The sequence below is a fragment of the Phyllobates terribilis genome, unplaced genomic scaffold, assembly GCF_046119375.1.
Source record: "Phyllobates terribilis strain yellow unplaced genomic scaffold, ASM4611937v1 Scaffold_34__1_contigs__length_13252353, whole genome shotgun sequence".
In the NCBI taxonomy this organism is placed as follows: Eukaryota; Metazoa; Chordata; class Amphibia; order Anura; family Dendrobatidae; genus Phyllobates; species Phyllobates terribilis.
This window is the reverse complement of record NW_027362794.1, coordinates 4,559,591-4,576,534: the sequence shown is the minus strand read 5'-3', so window position 1 is coordinate 4,576,534 and position 16,944 is coordinate 4,559,591. Positions and strand designations below refer to the sequence as shown.

The window sequence follows — 16,944 nt, the reverse complement described above, 5'->3', positions numbered from 1 at the left end:
TGCTGATTACTTACCTCTCCTGCTGCTGCTGGCTGTCCAGCAGCAGACTGAAGGTGGCTGCTGCTGTGCGCAGGTATTTAAAGGCTCAGAGCCTATTATGACACGCGCAGCCAGCGTTCCATTGCCACATTCCATCTACTGCAGGCAGGATACCTGGCTGGCTGAATGTCACTGAGAAGCTCACAGAGACCGCCATAAGCAACAGTTTAACAGAATGCCACAGACTAATCAACCCAACTTTTTGGGTTGGGTTCTCTTTTATAGTCTGCAGGCATTAAATGAAAGAAGTCAGTGTTCCAGCAGAGGGAGACAACGTTTCAGAAAAGGCATTGTAGCAAACCAAAAAAGAAATTTTAAGCGCAGCAGAGTAACCAGCGCACATACCTGTTAGCTCAGGTGAGTTTAAAAGGCTGCTGTTGATAACAAGGGCATTTGCTAAATAGATGGTGTGTGTGCAACAATATACTGAAAGGTCAATTATATTGTGCAGCTTATCTCACCACCTGTAGTTATTTAGGTGAAAGCTCCAAAATGCTTGCCTAATATGTCTGTTTATCCAAAAGGAAGTACAGAGGGAGAGCTAGATAGATAGCATTGCGTTACATTACATGGCAATGCAATGCACAGTTGCTGAAGTTGAACCAAAATGAGCTTGTCATCTGGCTTCTGCAACTTTGAACATGAAAAATCCAATGAGGAGAAGAAAAGCGAAGCCAAAGAGTCCATCCCAAAATCCGACAAACAAGCAAAATGAACAAAAAACATTGAATTCAATTCTTTCTGATTTTAGAAACTGCATTAAAGAAGGGGTGCACCGGTCCTGGAGATACTGCAATACCAGGTCAATGCGTGGAGTGGACAGAGCAAGCTCTTTTTCCATCTCCCTGTTCTAAAAATCCATTTAATATATGGTCCCCAGATAGGGGACGTATCAGATATTAAACTGATAAGAACAGATACTACCCTTGATCTTAGCCAAAAGGCCGAGAAGCGATAACCAGAATTGGTTTCGAACTACGGAGCCACCTAAGGATCCTGAAAAGTCCATTTGTGGAGATGAGCTCCTGGACTCCCGTTAAGAAGACATGTTGTCAACCTCTAGATCCCTTACATGCCTGCACTTTTCGGCTTGCTGCTGCTGCAATCCACGCGTTTTAGATCTGCATAACTCCACCTCTTTAAACACAGCACCCTCACCCCCTGCTGTTCCCACCCGCCTCAACACCGTTGGAAGGGAGGAGAACCAATTAAGGCGGGGGGTGGGGTGGAACGAGCAGCTGTCTACCCTTAGCAGGAGGGCTGCTGATTACTTACCTCTCCTGCTGCTGCTGGCTGTCCAGCAGCAGACTGAAGGTGGCTGCTGCTGTGCGCAGGTATATAAAGGCTCAGAGCCTATTATGACACGCGCAGCCAGCGTTCCATTGCCACATTCCATCTACTGCAGGCAGGATACCTGGCTGGCTGAATGTCACTGAGAAGCTCACAGAGACCGCCATAAGCAACAGTTTAACAGAATGCCACAGACTAATCAACCCAACTTTTTGGGTTGGGTTCTCTTTTATAGTCTGCAGGCATTAAATGAAAGAAGTCAGTGTTCCAGCAGAGGGAGACAACGTTTCAGAAAAGGCATTGTAGCAAACCAAAAAAGAAATTTTAAGCGCAGCAGAGTAACCAGCGCACATACCTGTTAGCTCAGGTGAGTTTAAAAGGCTGCTGTTGATAACAAGGGCATTTGCTAAATAGATGGTGTGTGTGCAACAATATACTGAAAGGTCAATTATATTGTGCAGCTTATCTCACCACCTGTAGTTATTTAGGTGAAAGCTCCAAAATGCTTGCCTAATATGTCTGTTTATCCAAAAGGAAGTACAGAGGGAGAGCTAGATAGATAGCATTGCGTTACATTACATGGCAATGCAATGCACAGTTGCTGAAGTTGAACCAAAATGAGCTTGTCATCTGGCTTCTGCAACTTTGAACATGAAAAATCCAATGAGGAGAATCAAAGCGAAGCCAAAGAGTCCATCCCAAAATCCGACAAACAAGCAAAATGAACAAAAAACATTGAATTCAATTCTTTCTGATTTTAGAAACTGCATTAAAGAAGGGGTGCACCGGTCCTGGAGATACTGCAATACCAGGTCAATGCGTGGAGTGGACAGAGCAAGCTCTTTTTCCATCTCCCTGTTCTAAAAATCCATTTAATATATGGTCCCCAGATAGGGGACGTATCAGATATTAAACTGATAAGAACAGATTTTTTTATCGAAAGCCCGAATTCGTGTACAAAACCCGAGTGCGCTTAAAAAAGTGACAAGTGCCACAAAAAAAGTGCACTAGGATGCTGGTCTTCTTGAAACCCTCTCCAAAAGGAGAAGGGTCCCCCAAACCATTCCCCGTCCCTCCGAGCCAAAAGGCCACAGCGAGGAACAGGGACAAAAAGCCACCTCCAGCCGAAGCCAGAGGCGACCCAATCTTACCCCCAGCACCTGCCCGAGTTCTCACCCGAGCAAGGCACTGGGAGCCAAAGACTGTGCTCCCCTCCCGGAAGAGGGGAGCCAACAACGCTCTCCTCCCAAAAGAGGAGAGCCAGGGGGGTTCAGGGGGGAGCGGAACCTGATGGCCACACACTCCCCCCCTAGACCTGCCAAGAGAGGAACCCGTAAGGGAACCGCATCCCGACAAAATCCTAGTAGGACGTGACACACGTGAATAAGTGGACACACAGTGACAAAGAAATTAAATAAATAGTGAAGGTTTCACAGTATAATACTGCCCAGACCTTCGACCGGGAATTGAAAAATTCCCCATCCTAAGGCCAGAAGGCCCGGAATAAGGGTGTGTGCGAAGAAAGAAAATTTGAAGTGCTTGTGCAAATGTGCCATAAACTCAAGTGGGGTTCCCAATCCCAGTGAGTTAAGGCACCCCAGGGTCACCACTCCTGGGGCACTTCACACTTCGGGCTTTCGATCTTCCCCGGCCCAATGGCGTCGATCCTGGGGGGCCATGCTTTCCACCAGATGACTATATTAGCCACCTGGCGTACTAACAAGCGCCTAAACCCCAGTGTGCATAATGTATCAATCTACTAGGGCGGCCAACATCCAAAACCGCCTTTTCGAAAGATACTACACTTGATCTTAGCCAAAAGGCCGAGAAGCGATAACCAGAATTGGTTTCGAACTACGGAGCCACCTAAGGATCCTGAAAAGTCCATTTGTGGAGATGAGCTCCTGGACTCCCGTTAAGAAGACATGTTGTCAACCTCTAGATCCCTTACATGCCTGCACTTTTCTGCTTGCTGCTGCTGCAATCCACGCGTTTTAGATCTGCATAACTCCACCTCTTTAAACACAGCACCCTCACCCCCTGCTGTTCCCACCCGCCTCAACACCGTTGGAAGGGAGGAGAACCAATTAAGGCGGGGGGTGGGGTGGAACGAGCAGCTGTCTACCCTTAGCAGGAGGGCTGCTGATTACTTACCTCTCCTGCTGCTGCTGGCTGTCCAGCAGCAGACTGAAGGTGGCTGCTGCTGTGCGCAGGTATATAAAGGCTCAGAGCCTATTATGACACGCGCAGCCAGCGTTCCATTGCCACATTCCATCTACTGCAGGCAGGATACCTGGCTGGCTGAATGTCACTGAGAAGCTCACAGAGACCGCCATAAGCAACAGTTTAACAGAATGCCACAGACTAATCAACCCAACTTTTTGGGTTGGGTTCTCTTTTATAGTCTGCAGGCATTAAATGAAAGAAGTCAGTGTTCCAGCAGAGGGAGACAACGTTTCAGAAAAGGCATTGTAGCAAACCAAAAAAGAAATTTTAAGCGCAGCAGAGTAACCAGCGCACATACCTGTTAGCTCAGGTGAGTTTAAAAGGCTGCTGTTGATAACAAGGGCATTTGCTAAATAGATGGTGTGTGTGCAACAATATACTGAAAGGTCAATTATATTGTGCAGCTTATCTCACCACCTGTAGTTATTTATAGTGAAAGCTCCAAAATGCTTGCCTAATATGTCTGTTTATCCAAAAGGAAGTACAGAGGGAGAGCTAGATAGATAGCATTGCGTTACATTACATGGCAATGCAATGCACAGTTGCTGAAGTTGAACCAAAATGAGCTTGTCATCTGGCTTCTGCAACTTTGAACATGAAAAATCCAATGAGGAGAAGAAAAGCGAAGCCAAAGAGTCCATCCCAAAATCCGACAAACAAGCAAAATGAACAAAAAACATTGAATTCAATTCTTTCTGATTTTAGAAACTGCATTAAAGAAGGGGTGCACCGGTCCTGGAGATACTGCAATACCTGGTCAATGCGTGGAGTGGACAGAGCAAGCTCTTTTTCCATCTCCCTGTTCTAAAAATCCATTTAATATATGGTCCCCAGATAGGGGACGTATCAGATATTAAACTGATAAGAACAGATACTACACTTGATCTTAGCCAAAAGGCAGAGAAGCGATAACCAGAATTGGTTTCGAACTACGGAGCCACCTAAGGATCCTGAAAAGTCCATTTGTGGAGATGAGCTCCTGGACTCCCGTTAAGAAGACATGTTGTCAACCTCTAGATCCCTTACATGCCTGCACTTTTCGGCTTGCTGCTGCTGCAATCCACGCGTTTTAGATCTGCATAACTCCACCTCTTTAAACACAGCACCCTCACCCCCTGCTGTTCCCACCCGCCTCAACACCGTTGGAAGGGAGGAGAACCAATTAAGGCGGGGGGTGGGGTGGAACGAGCAGCTGTCTACCCTTAGCAGGAGGGCTGCTGATTACTTACCTCTCCTGCTGCTGCTGGCTGTCCAGCAGCAGACTGAAGGTGGCTGCTGCTGTGCGCAGGTATATAAAGGCTCAGAGCCTATTATGACACGCGCAGCCAGCGTTCCATTGCCACATTCCATCTACTGCAGGCAGGATACCTGGCTGGCTGAATGTCACTGAGAAGCTCACAGAGACCGCCATAAGCAACAGTTTAACAGAATGCCACAGACTAATCAACCCAACTTTTTGGGTTGGGTTCTCTTTTATAGTCTGCAGGCATTAAATGAAAGAAGTCAGTGTTCCAGCAGAGGGAGACAACGTTTCAGAAAAGGCATTGTAGCAAACCAAGAAAGAAATTTTAAGCGCAGCAGAGTAACCAGCGCACATACCTGTTAGCTCAGGTGAGTTTAAAAGGCTGCTGTTGATAACAAGGGCATTTGCTAAATAGATGGTGTGTGTGCAACAATATACTGAAAGGTCAATTATATTGTGCAGCTTATCTCACCACCTGTAGTTATTTAGGTGAAAGCTCCAAAATGCTTGCCTAATATGTCTGTTTATCCAAAAGGAAGTACAGAGGGAGAGCTAGATAGATAGCATTGCGTTACATTACATGGCAATGCAATGCACAGTTGCTGAAGTTGAACCAAAATGAGCTTGTCATCTGGCTTCTGCAACTTTGAACATGAAAAATCCAATGAGGAGAAGAAAAGCGAAGCCAAAGAGTCCATCCCAAAATCCGACAAACAAGCAAAATGAACAAAAAACATTGAATTCAATTCTTTCTGATTTTAGAAACTGCATTAAAGAAGGGGTGCACCGGTCCTGGAGATACTGCAATACCAGGTCAATGCGTGGAGTGGACAGAGCAAGCTCTTTTTCCATCTCCCTGTTCTAAAAATCCATTTAATATATGGTCCCCAGATAGGGGACGTATCAGATATTAAACTGATAAGAACAGATACTACCCTTGATCTTAGCCAAAAGGCCGAGAAGCGATAACCAGAATTGGTTTCGAACTACGGAGCCACCTAAGGATCCTGAAAAGTCCATTTGTGGAGATGAGCTCCTGGACTCCCGTTAAGAAGACATGTTGTCAACCTCTAGATCCCTTACATGCCTGCACTTTTCGGCTTGCTGCTGCTGCAATCCACGCGTTTTAGATCTGCATAACTCCACCTCTTTAAACACAGCACCCTCACCCCCTGCTGTTCCCACCCGCCTCAACACCGTTGGAAGGGAGGAGAACCAATTAAGGCGGGGGGTGGATTGGAACGAGCAGCTGTCTACCCTTAGCAGGAGGGCTGCTGATTACTTACCTCTCCTGCTGCTGCTGGCTGTCCAGCAGCAGACTGAAGGTGGCTGCTGCTGTGCGCAGGTATATAAAGGCTCAGAGCCTATTATGACACGCGCAGCCAGCGTTCCATTGCCACATTCCATCTACTGCAGGCAGGATACCTGGCTGGCTGAATGTCACTGAGAAGCTCACAGAGACCGCCATAAGCAACAGTTTAACAGAATGCCACAGACTAATCAACCCAACTTTTTGGGTTGGGTTCTCTTTTATAGTCTGCAGGCATTAAATGAAAGAAGTCAGTGTTCCAGCAGAGGGAGACAACGTTTCAGAAAAGGCATTGTAGCAAACCAAAAAAGAAATTTTAAGCGCAGCAGAGTAACCAGCGCACATACCTGTTAGCTCAGGTGAGTTTAAAAGGCTGCTGTTGATAACAAGGGCATTTGCTAAATAGATGGTGTGTGTGCAACAATATACTGAAAGGTCAATTATATTGTGCAGCTTATCTCACCACCTGTAGTTATTTAGGTGAAAGCTCCAAAATGCTTGCCTAATATGTCTGTTTATCCAAAAGGAAGTATAGAGGGAGAGCTAGATAGATAGCATTGCATTACATTACATGGCAATGCAATGCACAGTTGCTGAAGTTGAACCAAAATGAGCTTGTCATCTGGCTTCTGCAACTTTGAACATGAAAAATCCAATGAGGAGAAGAAAAGCGAAGCCAAAGAGTCCATCCCAAAATCCGACAAACAAGCAAAATGAACAAAAAACATTGAATTCAATTCTTTCTGATTTTAGAAACTGCATTAAAGAAGGGGTGCACCGGTCCTGGAGATACTGCAATACCAGGTCAATGCGTGGAGTGGACAGAGCAAGCTCTTTTTCCATCTCCCTGTTCTAAAAATCCATTTAACACTAGAACTACTGATGGAGTCATTTTGACTCCTTTCGTTTTTTATTTCTCTTCTGTGACTACATTTTTCAGAATTCCGGCTTGAAACTCGGTGACTTTTCCTCAAATATGATGTGAAAAAAGATTTTGTGAGAATAAATAATTTTGGTGAAAAATTTGCGCGTTTTTTTCAAAATTTATCAAGAACTACTGAAGGGAGTCATTTTGACTCCCTACCTTATTTTGAGGTCCTTTTGTCAATAAATGTTGCTATAAAGTTTTGTGCATAATTTTTTCACTCTGTCTTATTTACCCTGATGTTCATATAGATGTAGTTCAATTTACATGTCAACTTTTCACATTTTCCTTGTGTTTTACCTGCTTGTATTACTGTGTAATGCTGAACAAACTCTATCTGATGAGGAGCTAGATGCATTCATTGCGATATTCTATGCTCGTGGAATATCTGGCACGAATCGTCACTCGATTAGCAGTATTTGGTGTAATGACTGGGGAATACCGTTTTGCAAAGCGACAATGTCTAGGGACCGCTTTGTTGAAATTATGAGGTTTCTCAGATTTGATGAGAAATCTACTCAATCGGAGAGACTGCAAACGGACAAGTTTGCTCTATTTTCTACTGTGTGGGACAGGTTTATTGAAAATTGTATTGCGTGTTACAAACCTGGCCCATACATAATGGTGGATGAGCAACTTTTCCCAAGCAAAACTAGGTGTCCATTCACGCAGTACATGCCTTCCAAACCAGATAAATATGGCCACAAATATTGGCTAGCTGTTGATAAGAGGAGCAAATATCTGGCAAATGGCTTCCCTTATCTAGGCAAAGATGACACACGCCGTGCTGAGGACCGTTTAGCTGACCATGTGGTAATGAAGTTATTGGACCCGTTTTTGAAAAAAGGTCGCAATGTTACAACCGATAATTATTTTACTTCAGTAAAATTAGCTAAACAGCTAAAAAGCAAAGGAACAACCATCGTGGGAACACTGAACAAGATAAGGCGAGAAGTGCCTAAAGAAATAAAATCCATGAAAGAGGAATTGTACAACACTAAAGTGTTTAGAAATGAAGACAATTTTACACTTACAGTATATCAAGGAAAGCCCAACAAAATTGTTGTCATTTTGAGTTCCGTCCATCCAGATGTTGTTGTTGCGTCTGATTCCGCTAAAAAAACTCCAGAAACGGTAAAGTTTTACAATGAAACAAAATATGGAGTAGATGTAGTGGATCAGATGGCACGAAAATATACCACACGAACATGCACAAGGAGATGGCCTGTTCATGCATTTGAAAATGCCTTAGACTTTGCGGGTATAAATGCATGGATAATATTCAAGGAGATTACCCACCAAAAAATGTCACGCAAGGCATTTTTGCAAACGCTTGTGAGAGAGTTGAGTGGTCCTTATGTCACAGATAGGGAAAAGGGTTCCACGTCCCAAGTTTCTACATGCTCAGAAGTGATGGTTCAAACAAAATTTTGCCAGATCAAAGAAAAGTGCAAGAAAAATAGATCTGTCGGAAATTGTAAGACTTGTGGTAAGTCTTTGTGTGGGCAATGTACTGCCATAAATCAAAGGCAATGCCTAAAATGCGAAACACCAAATGTTTAGAAGGTGAATTCTGCGCCATATTTTCATTTTTATGCTCCTCCACCTACATTTTCTCTGCTTTTTGTTCTTCAGTTGTTGTTTATATGTGTGCACTTGAATAAAAAAAAATGTTTGAAAAACGTCTATTATAATTATTGGTATTTTCCGTAGAAAAATAAGAAAAGCAGAAAAAAAACAATCAAAAGCATTACTGTTGGATCTCACAATAATAATACATTACAAAAAATATAATTATTAATAAATAACCACAAATGAAACTCTAAAAATAAACGAAAACAAGCAAGGAGTCAAAATGACTCCTTTCAGTAGTTCTAGGCGGGGTCACGAGTCCAGTAGTCCTAGTGTTAATATATGGTCCCCAGATAGGGGACGTATCAGATATTAAACTGATAAGAACAGATACTACACTTGATCTTAGCCAAAAGGCCGAGAAGCGATAACCAGAATTGGTTTCGAACTACGGAGCCACCTAAGGATCCTGAAAAGTCCATTTGTGGAGATGAGCTCCTGGACTCCCGTTAAGAAGACATGTTGTCAACCTCTAGATCCCTTACATGCCTGCACTTTTCGGCTTGCTGCTGCTGCAATCCACGCGTTTTAGATCTGCATAACTCCACCTCTTTAAACACAGCACCCTCACCCCCTGCTGTTCCCACCCGCCTCAACACCGTTGGAAGGGAGGAGAACCAATTAAGGCGGGGGGTGGGGTGGAACGAGCAGCTGTCTACCCTTAGCAGGAGAGCTGCTGATTACTTACCTCTCCTGCTGCTGCTGGCTGTCCAGCAGCAGACTGAAGGTGGCTGCTGCTGTGCGCAGGTATATAAAGGCTCAGAGCCTATTATGACACGCGCAGCCAGCGTTCCATTGCCACATTCCATCTACTGCAGGCAGGATACCTGGCTGGCTGAATGTCACTGAGAAGCTCACAGAGACCGCCATAAGCAACAGTTTAACAGAATGCCACAGACTAATCAACCCAACTTTTTGGGTTGGGTTCTCTTTTATAGTCTGCAGGCATTAAATGAAAGAAGTCAGTGTTCCAGCAGAGGGAGACAACGTTTCAGAAAAGGCATTGTAGCAAACCAAAAAAGAAATTTTAAGCGCAGCAGAGTAACCAGCGCACATACCTGTTAGCTCAGGTGAGTTTAAAAGGCTGCTGTTGATAACAAGGGCATTTGCTAAATAGATGGTGTGTGTGCAACAATATACTGAAAGGTCAATTATATTGTGCAGCTTATCTCACCACCTGTAGTTATTTAGGTGAAAGCTCCAAAATGCTTGCCTAATATGTCTGTTTATCCAAAAGGAAGTACAGAGGGAGAGCTAGATAGATAGCATTGCGTTACATTACATGGCAATGCAATGCACAGTTGCTGAAGTTGAACCAAAATGAGCTTGTCATCTGGCTTCTGCAACTTTGAACATGAAAAATCCAATGAGGAGAAGAAAAGCGAAGCCAAAGAGTCCATCCCAAAATCCGACAAACAAGCAAAATGAACAAAAAACATTGAATTCAATTCTTTCTGATTTTAGAAACTGCATTAAAGAAGGGGTGCACCGGTCCTGGAGATACTGCAATACCAGGTCAATGCGTGGAGTGGACAGAGCAAGCTCTTTTTCCATCTCCCTGTTCTAAAAATCCATTTAATATATGGTCCCCAGATAGGGGACGTATCAGATATTAAACTGATAAGAACAGATTTTTTTTATCGAAAGCCCGAATTCGTGTACAAAACCCGAGTGCGCTTAAAAAAGTGACAAGTGCCACAAAAAATGTGCACTAGGATGCTGGTCTTCTTGAAACCCTCTCCAAAAGGAGAAGGGTCCCCCAAACCATTCCCCGTCCCTCCGAGCCAGAAGGCCACAGCGAGGAACAGGGACAAATAGCCACCTCCAGCCGGAGCCAGAGGCGACCCAATCTTACCCCCAATACCTGCCCGAGTTCTCACCCGAGCAAGGCACTGGGAGCCAAAGACTGTGCTCCCCTCCCGGAAGAGGGGAGCCAACAACGCTCTCCTCCCGAAAGAGGAGAGCCAGGGGGGTTCAGGGGGGAGCGGAACCTGATAGCCACACACTCCCCCCATAGACCTGCCAAGAGAGGAACCCGTAAGGGAACCGCATCCCGACAAAATCCTAGTAAGGACGTGGACACACGTGAAAAAGTGGACACACAGTGACAAAAAAAAATTAAATAAATAGTGAAGGTTTCACAGTATAATACTGCCCGGACCTTCGACCGGGAATTGAAAAATTCCCCATCCTAAGGCCAGAAGGCCCGGAATAAGGGTGTGTGTGAAGAAAGAAATATTGAAGTGCTAGTGCAAATGTGCCATAAACTCAAGTGGGGTTCCCAATCCCAGTGAGTTAAGGCACCCCAGGGTCACCACTCCTGGGGCACTTCACACTTCGGGCTTTCGATCTTCCCCGGCCCAATGGCGTCGATCCTGGGGGGCCATGCTTTCCACCAGATGACTATATTAGCCACCTGGCGTACTAACAAGCGCCTAAACCCCAGTATGCATAATGTATCAATCTACTAGGGCGGCCAACATCCAAAACCGCCTTTTCGAAAGATACTACACTTGATCTTAGCCAAAAGGCCGAGAAGCGATAACCAGAATTGGTTTCGAACTACGGAGCCACCTAAGGATCCTGAAAAGTCCATTTGTGGAGATGAGCTACTGGACTCCCGTTAAGAAGACATGTTGTCAACCTCTAGATCCCTTACATGCCTGCACTTTTCGGCTTGCTGCTGCTGCAATCCACGCGTTTTAGATCTGCATAACTCCACCTCTTTAAACACAGCACCCTCACCCCCTGCTGTTCCCACCCGCCTCAACACCGTTGGAAGGGAGGAGAACCAATTAAGGCGGGGGGTGGGGTGGAACGAGCAGCTGTCTACCCTTAGCAGGAGGGCTGCTGATTACTTACCTCTCCTGCTGCTGCTGGCTGTCCAGCAGCAGACTGAAGGTGGCTGCTGCTGTGCGCAGGTATATAAAGGCTCAGAGCCTATTATGACACGCGCAGCCAGCGTTCCATTGCCACATTCCATCTACTGCAGGCAGGATACCTGGCTGGCTGAATGTCACTGAGAAGCTCACAGAGACCGCCATAAGCAACAGTTTAACAGAATGCCACAGACTAATCAACCCAACTTTTTGGGTTGGGTTCTCTTTTATAGTCTGCAGGCATTAAATGAAAGAAGTCAGTGTTCCAGCAGAGGGAGACAACGTTTCAGAAAAGGCATTGTAGCAAACCAAAAAAGAAATTTTAAGCGCAGCAGAGTAACCAGCGCACATACCTGTTAGCTCAGGTGAGTTTAAAAGGCTGCTGTTGATAACAAGGGCATTTGCTAAATAGATGGTGTGTGTGCAACAATATACTGAAAGGTCAATTATATTGTGCAGCTTATCTCACCACCTGTAGTTATTTAGGTGAAAGCTCCAAAATGCTTGCCTAATATGTCTGTTTATCCAAAAGGAAGTATAGAGGGAGAGCTAGATAGATAGCATTGCATTACATTACATGGCAATGCAATGCACAGTTGCTGAAGTTGAACCAAAATGAGCTTGTCATCTGGCTTCTGCAACTTTGAACATGAAAAATCCAATGAGGAGAAGAAAAGCGAAGCCAAAGAGTCCATCCCAAAATCCGACAAACAAGCAAAATGAACAAAAAACATTGAATTCAATTCTTTCTGATTTTAGAAACTGCATTAAAGAAGGGGTGCACCGGTCCTGGAGATACTGCAATACCAGGTCAATGCGTGGAGTGGACAGAGCAAGCTCTTTTTCCATCTCCCTGTTCTAAAAATCCATTTAACACTAGAACTACTGATGGAGTCATTTTGACTCCTTTCGTTTTTTATTTCTCTTCTGTGACTACATTTTTCAGAATTCCGGCTTGAAACTCGGTGACTTTTCCTCAAATATGATGTGAAAAAAGATTTTGTGAGAATAAATAATTTTGGTGAAAAATTTGCGCGTTTTTTTCAAAATTTATCAAGAACTACTGAAGGGAGTCATTTTGACTCCCTACCTTATTTTGAGGTCCTTTTGTCAATAAATGTTGCTATAAAGTTTTGTGCATAATTTTTTCACTCTGTCTTATTTACCCTGATGTTCATATAGATGTAGTTCAATTTACATGTCAACTTTTCACATTTTCCTTGTGTTTTACCTGCTTGTATTACTGTGTAATGCTGAACAAACTCTATCTGATGAGGAGCTAGATGCATTCATTGCGATATTCTATGCTCGTGGAATATCTGGCACGAATCGTCACTCGATTAGCAGTATTTGGTGTAATGACTGGGGAATACCGTTTTGCAAAGCGACAATGTCTAGGGACCGCTTTGTTGAAATTATGAGGTTTCTCAGATTTGATGAGAAATCTACTCAATCGGAGAGACTGCAAACGGACAAGTTTGCTCTATTTTCTACTGTGTGGGACAGGTTTATTGAAAATTGTATTGCGTGTTACAAACCTGGCCCATACATAATGGTGGATGAGCAACTTTTCCCAAGCAAAACTAGGTGTCCATTCACGCAGTACATGCCTTCCAAACCAGATAAATATGGCCACAAATATTGGCTAGCTGTTGATAAGAGGAGCAAATATCTGGCAAATGGCTTCCCTTATCTAGGCAAAGATGACACACGCCGTGCTGAGGACCGTTTAGCTGACCATGTGGTAATGAAGTTATTGGACCCGTTTTTGAAAAAAGGTCGCAATGTTACAACCGATAATTATTTTACTTCAGTAAAATTAGCTAAACAGCTAAAAAGCAAAGGAACAACCATCGTGGGAACACTGAACAAGATAAGGCGAGAAGTGCCTAAAGAAATAAAATCCATGAAAGAGGAATTGTACAACACTAAAGTGTTTAGAAATGAAGACAATTTTACACTTACAGTATATCAAGGAAAGCCCAACAAAATTGTTGTCATTTTGAGTTCCGTCCATCCAGATGTTGTTGTTGCGTCTGATTCCGCTAAAAAAACTCCAGAAACGGTAAAGTTTTACAATGAAACAAAATATGGAGTAGATGTAGTGGATCAGATGGCACGAAAATATACCACACGAACATGCACAAGGAGATGGCCTGTTCATGCATTTGAAAATGCCTTAGACTTTGCGGGTATAAATGCATGGATAATATTCAAGGAGATTACCCACCAAAAAATGTCACGCAAGGCATTTTTGCAAACGCTTGTGAGAGAGTTGAGTGGTCCTTATGTCACAGATAGGGAAAAGGGTTCCACGTCCCAAGTTTCTACATGCTCAGAAGTGATGGTTCAAACAAAATTTTGCCAGATCAAAGAAAAGTGCAAGAAAAATAGATCTGTCGGAAATTGTAAGACTTGTGGTAAGTCTTTGTGTGGGCAATGTACTGCCATAAATCAAAGGCAATGCCTAAAATGCGAAACACCAAATGTTTAGAAGGTGAATTCTGCGCCATATTTTCATTTTTATGCTCCTCCACCTACATTTTCTCTGCTTTTTGTTCTTCAGTTGTTGTTTATATGTGTGCACTTGAATAAAAAAAAATGTTTGAAAAACGTCTATTATAATTATTGGTATTTTCCGTAGAAAAATAAGAAAAGCAGAAAAAAAACAATCAAAAGCATTACTGTTGGATCTCACAATAATAATACATTACAAAAAATATAATTATTAATAAATAACCACAAATGAAACTCTAAAAATAAACGAAAACAAGCAAGGAGTCAAAATGACTCCTTTCAGTAGTTCTAGGCGGGGTCACGAGTCCAGTAGTCCTAGTGTTAATATATGGTCCCCAGATAGGGGACGTATCAGATATTAAACTGATAAGAACAGATACTACACTTGATCTTAGCCAAAAGGCCGAGAAGCGATAACCAGAATTGGTTTCGAACTACGGAGCCACCTAAGGATCCTGAAAAGTCCATTTGTGGAGATGAGCTCCTGGACTCCCGTTAAGAAGACATGTTGTCAACCTCTAGATCCCTTACATGCCTGCACTTTTCGGCTTGCTGCTGCTGCAATCCACGCGTTTTAGATCTGCATAACTCCACCTCTTTAAACACAGCACCCTCACCCCCTGCTGTTCCCACCCGCCTCAACACCGTTGGAAGGGAGGAGAACCAATTAAGGCGGGGGGTGGGGTGGAACGAGCAGCTGTCTACCCTTAGCAGGAGAGCTGCTGATTACTTACCTCTCCTGCTGCTGCTGGCTGTCCAGCAGCAGACTGAAGGTGGCTGCTGCTGTGCGCAGGTATATAAAGGCTCAGAGCCTATTATGACACGCGCAGCCAGCGTTCCATTGCCACATTCCATCTACTGCAGGCAGGATACCTGGCTGGCTGAATGTCACTGAGAAGCTCACAGAGACCGCCATAAGCAACAGTTTAACAGAATGCCACAGACTAATCAACCCAACTTTTTGGGTTGGGTTCTCTTTTATAGTCTGCAGGCATTAAATGAAAGAAGTCAGTGTTCCAGCAGAGGGAGACAACGTTTCAGAAAAGGCATTGTAGCAAACCAAAAAAGAAATTTTAAGCGCAGCAGAGTAACCAGCGCACATACCTGTTAGCTCAGGTGAGTTTAAAAGGCTGCTGTTGATAACAAGGGCATTTGCTAAATAGATGGTGTGTGTGCAACAATATACTGAAAGGTCAATTATATTGTGCAGCTTATCTCACCACCTGTAGTTATTTAGGTGAAAGCTCCAAAATGCTTGCCTAATATGTCTGTTTATCCAAAAGGAAGTACAGAGGGAGAGCTAGATAGATAGCATTGCGTTACATTACATGGCAATGCAATGCACAGTTGCTGAAGTTGAACCAAAATGAGCTTGTCATCTGGCTTCTGCAACTTTGAACATGAAAAATCCAATGAGGAGAAGAAAAGCGAAGCCAAAGAGTCCATCCCAAAATCCGACAAACAAGCAAAATGAACAAAAAACATTGAATTCAATTCTTTCTGATTTTAGAAACTGCATTAAAGAAGGGGTGCACCGGTCCTGGAGATACTGCAATACCAGGTCAATGCGTGGAGTGGACAGAGCAAGCTCTTTTTCCATCTCCCTGTTCTAAAAATCCATTTAATATATGGTCCCCAGATAGGGGACGTATCAGATATTAAACTGATAAGAACAGATTTTTTTTATCGAAAGCCCGAATTCGTGTACAAAACCCGAGTGCGCTTAAAAAAGTGACAAGTGCCACAAAACATGTGCACTAGGATGCTGGTCTTCTTGAAACCCTCTCCAAAAGGAGAAGGGTCCCCCAAACCATTCCCCGTCCCTCCGAGCCAGAAGGCCACAGCGAGGAACAGGGACAAATAGCCACCTCCAGCCGGAGCCAGAGGCGACCCAATCTTACCCCCAATACCTGCCCGAGTTCTCACCCGAGCAAGGCACTGGGAGCCAAAGACTGTGCTCCCCTCCCGGAAGAGGGGAGCCAACAACGCTCTCCTCCCGAAAGAGGAGAGCCAGGGGGGTTCAGGGGGGAGCGGAACCTGATAGCCACACACTCCCCCCCATAGACCTGCCAAGAGAGGAACCCGTAAGGGAACCGCATCCCGACAAAATCCTAGTAAGGACGTGGACACACGTGAAAAAGTGGACACACAGTGACAAAAAAAAATTAAATAAATAGTGAAGGTTTCACAGTAAAATACTGCCCGGACCTTCGACCGGGAATTGAAAAATTCCCCATCCTAAGGCCAGAAGGCCCGGAATAAGGGTGTGTGTGAAGAAAGAAATATTAAAGTGCTAGTGCAAATGTGCCATAAACTCAAGTGGGGTTCCCAATCCCAGTGAGTTAAGGCACCCCAGGGTCACCACTCCTGGGGCACTTCACACTTCGGGCTTTCGATCTTCCCCGGCCCAATGGCGTCGATCCTGGGGGGCCATGCTTTCCACCAGATGACTATATTAGCCACCTGGCGTACTAACAAGCGCCTAAACCCCAGTGTGCATAATGTATCAATCTACTAGGGCGGCCAACATCCAAAACCGCCTTTTCGAAAGATACTACACTTGATCTTAGCCAAAAGGCCGAGAAGCGATAACCAGAATTGGTTTCGAACTACGGAGCCACCTAAGGATCCTGAAAAGTCCATTTGTGGAGATGAGCTACTGGACTCCCGTTAAGAAGACATGTTGTCAACCTCTAGATCCCTTACATGCCTGCACTTTTCGGCTTGCTGCTGCTGCAATCCACGCGTTTTAGATCTGCATAACTCCACCTCTTTAAACACAGCACCCTCACCCCCTGCTGTTCCCACCCGCCTCAACACCGTTGGAAGGGAGGAGAACCAATTAAGGCGGGGGGTGGGGTGGAATGAGCAGCTGTCTACCCTT

General features: G+C 44.3%; 3 non-coding genes and 10 pseudogenes across 3 annotated transcripts; all 13 read right to left on the bottom strand.

Annotated features, from left to right (window-relative positions):
- Nucleotides 1-804: 804 nt before the first annotated feature.
- Nucleotides 805-995, bottom strand: LOC141181731 (U2 spliceosomal RNA). Its single transcript, XR_012257280.1, has one exon. It is a non-coding gene; the product is annotated as a U2 spliceosomal RNA (small nuclear RNA).
- A 1,109-nt stretch (nucleotides 996-2,104) lies between these two features.
- LOC141181936 (U2 spliceosomal RNA) lies at nucleotides 2,105-2,283 on the bottom strand (annotated as a pseudogene).
- Nucleotides 2,284-3,072: 789 nt separating this feature from the next.
- On the bottom strand, nucleotides 3,073-3,164 carry LOC141182157 (U2 spliceosomal RNA; annotated as a pseudogene).
- Nucleotides 3,165-4,274: 1,110 nt separating this feature from the next.
- Nucleotides 4,275-4,465, bottom strand: LOC141181706 (U2 spliceosomal RNA). Its single transcript, XR_012257258.1, has one exon. It is a non-coding gene; the product is annotated as a U2 spliceosomal RNA (small nuclear RNA).
- A 1,109-nt stretch (nucleotides 4,466-5,574) lies between these two features.
- Nucleotides 5,575-5,765, bottom strand: LOC141181728 (U2 spliceosomal RNA). Its single transcript, XR_012257278.1, has one exon. It is a non-coding gene; the product is annotated as a U2 spliceosomal RNA (small nuclear RNA).
- A 1,109-nt stretch (nucleotides 5,766-6,874) lies between these two features.
- On the bottom strand, nucleotides 6,875-6,999 carry LOC141182073 (U2 spliceosomal RNA; annotated as a pseudogene).
- Nucleotides 7,000-8,925: 1,926 nt separating this feature from the next.
- Nucleotides 8,926-9,033, bottom strand: LOC141182067 (U2 spliceosomal RNA; annotated as a pseudogene).
- A 1,109-nt stretch (nucleotides 9,034-10,142) lies between these two features.
- LOC141181943 (U2 spliceosomal RNA) lies at nucleotides 10,143-10,322 on the bottom strand (annotated as a pseudogene).
- Nucleotides 10,323-11,115: 793 nt separating this feature from the next.
- Nucleotides 11,116-11,207, bottom strand: LOC141182128 (U2 spliceosomal RNA; annotated as a pseudogene).
- Nucleotides 11,208-12,316: 1,109 nt separating this feature from the next.
- Nucleotides 12,317-12,441, bottom strand: LOC141182072 (U2 spliceosomal RNA; annotated as a pseudogene).
- A 1,926-nt stretch (nucleotides 12,442-14,367) lies between these two features.
- LOC141182066 (U2 spliceosomal RNA) lies at nucleotides 14,368-14,475 on the bottom strand (annotated as a pseudogene).
- A 1,109-nt stretch (nucleotides 14,476-15,584) lies between these two features.
- Nucleotides 15,585-15,764, bottom strand: LOC141181942 (U2 spliceosomal RNA; annotated as a pseudogene).
- A 794-nt stretch (nucleotides 15,765-16,558) lies between these two features.
- Nucleotides 16,559-16,650, bottom strand: LOC141182156 (U2 spliceosomal RNA; annotated as a pseudogene).
- Between the last annotated feature and the right edge of the window lie 294 nt (nucleotides 16,651-16,944).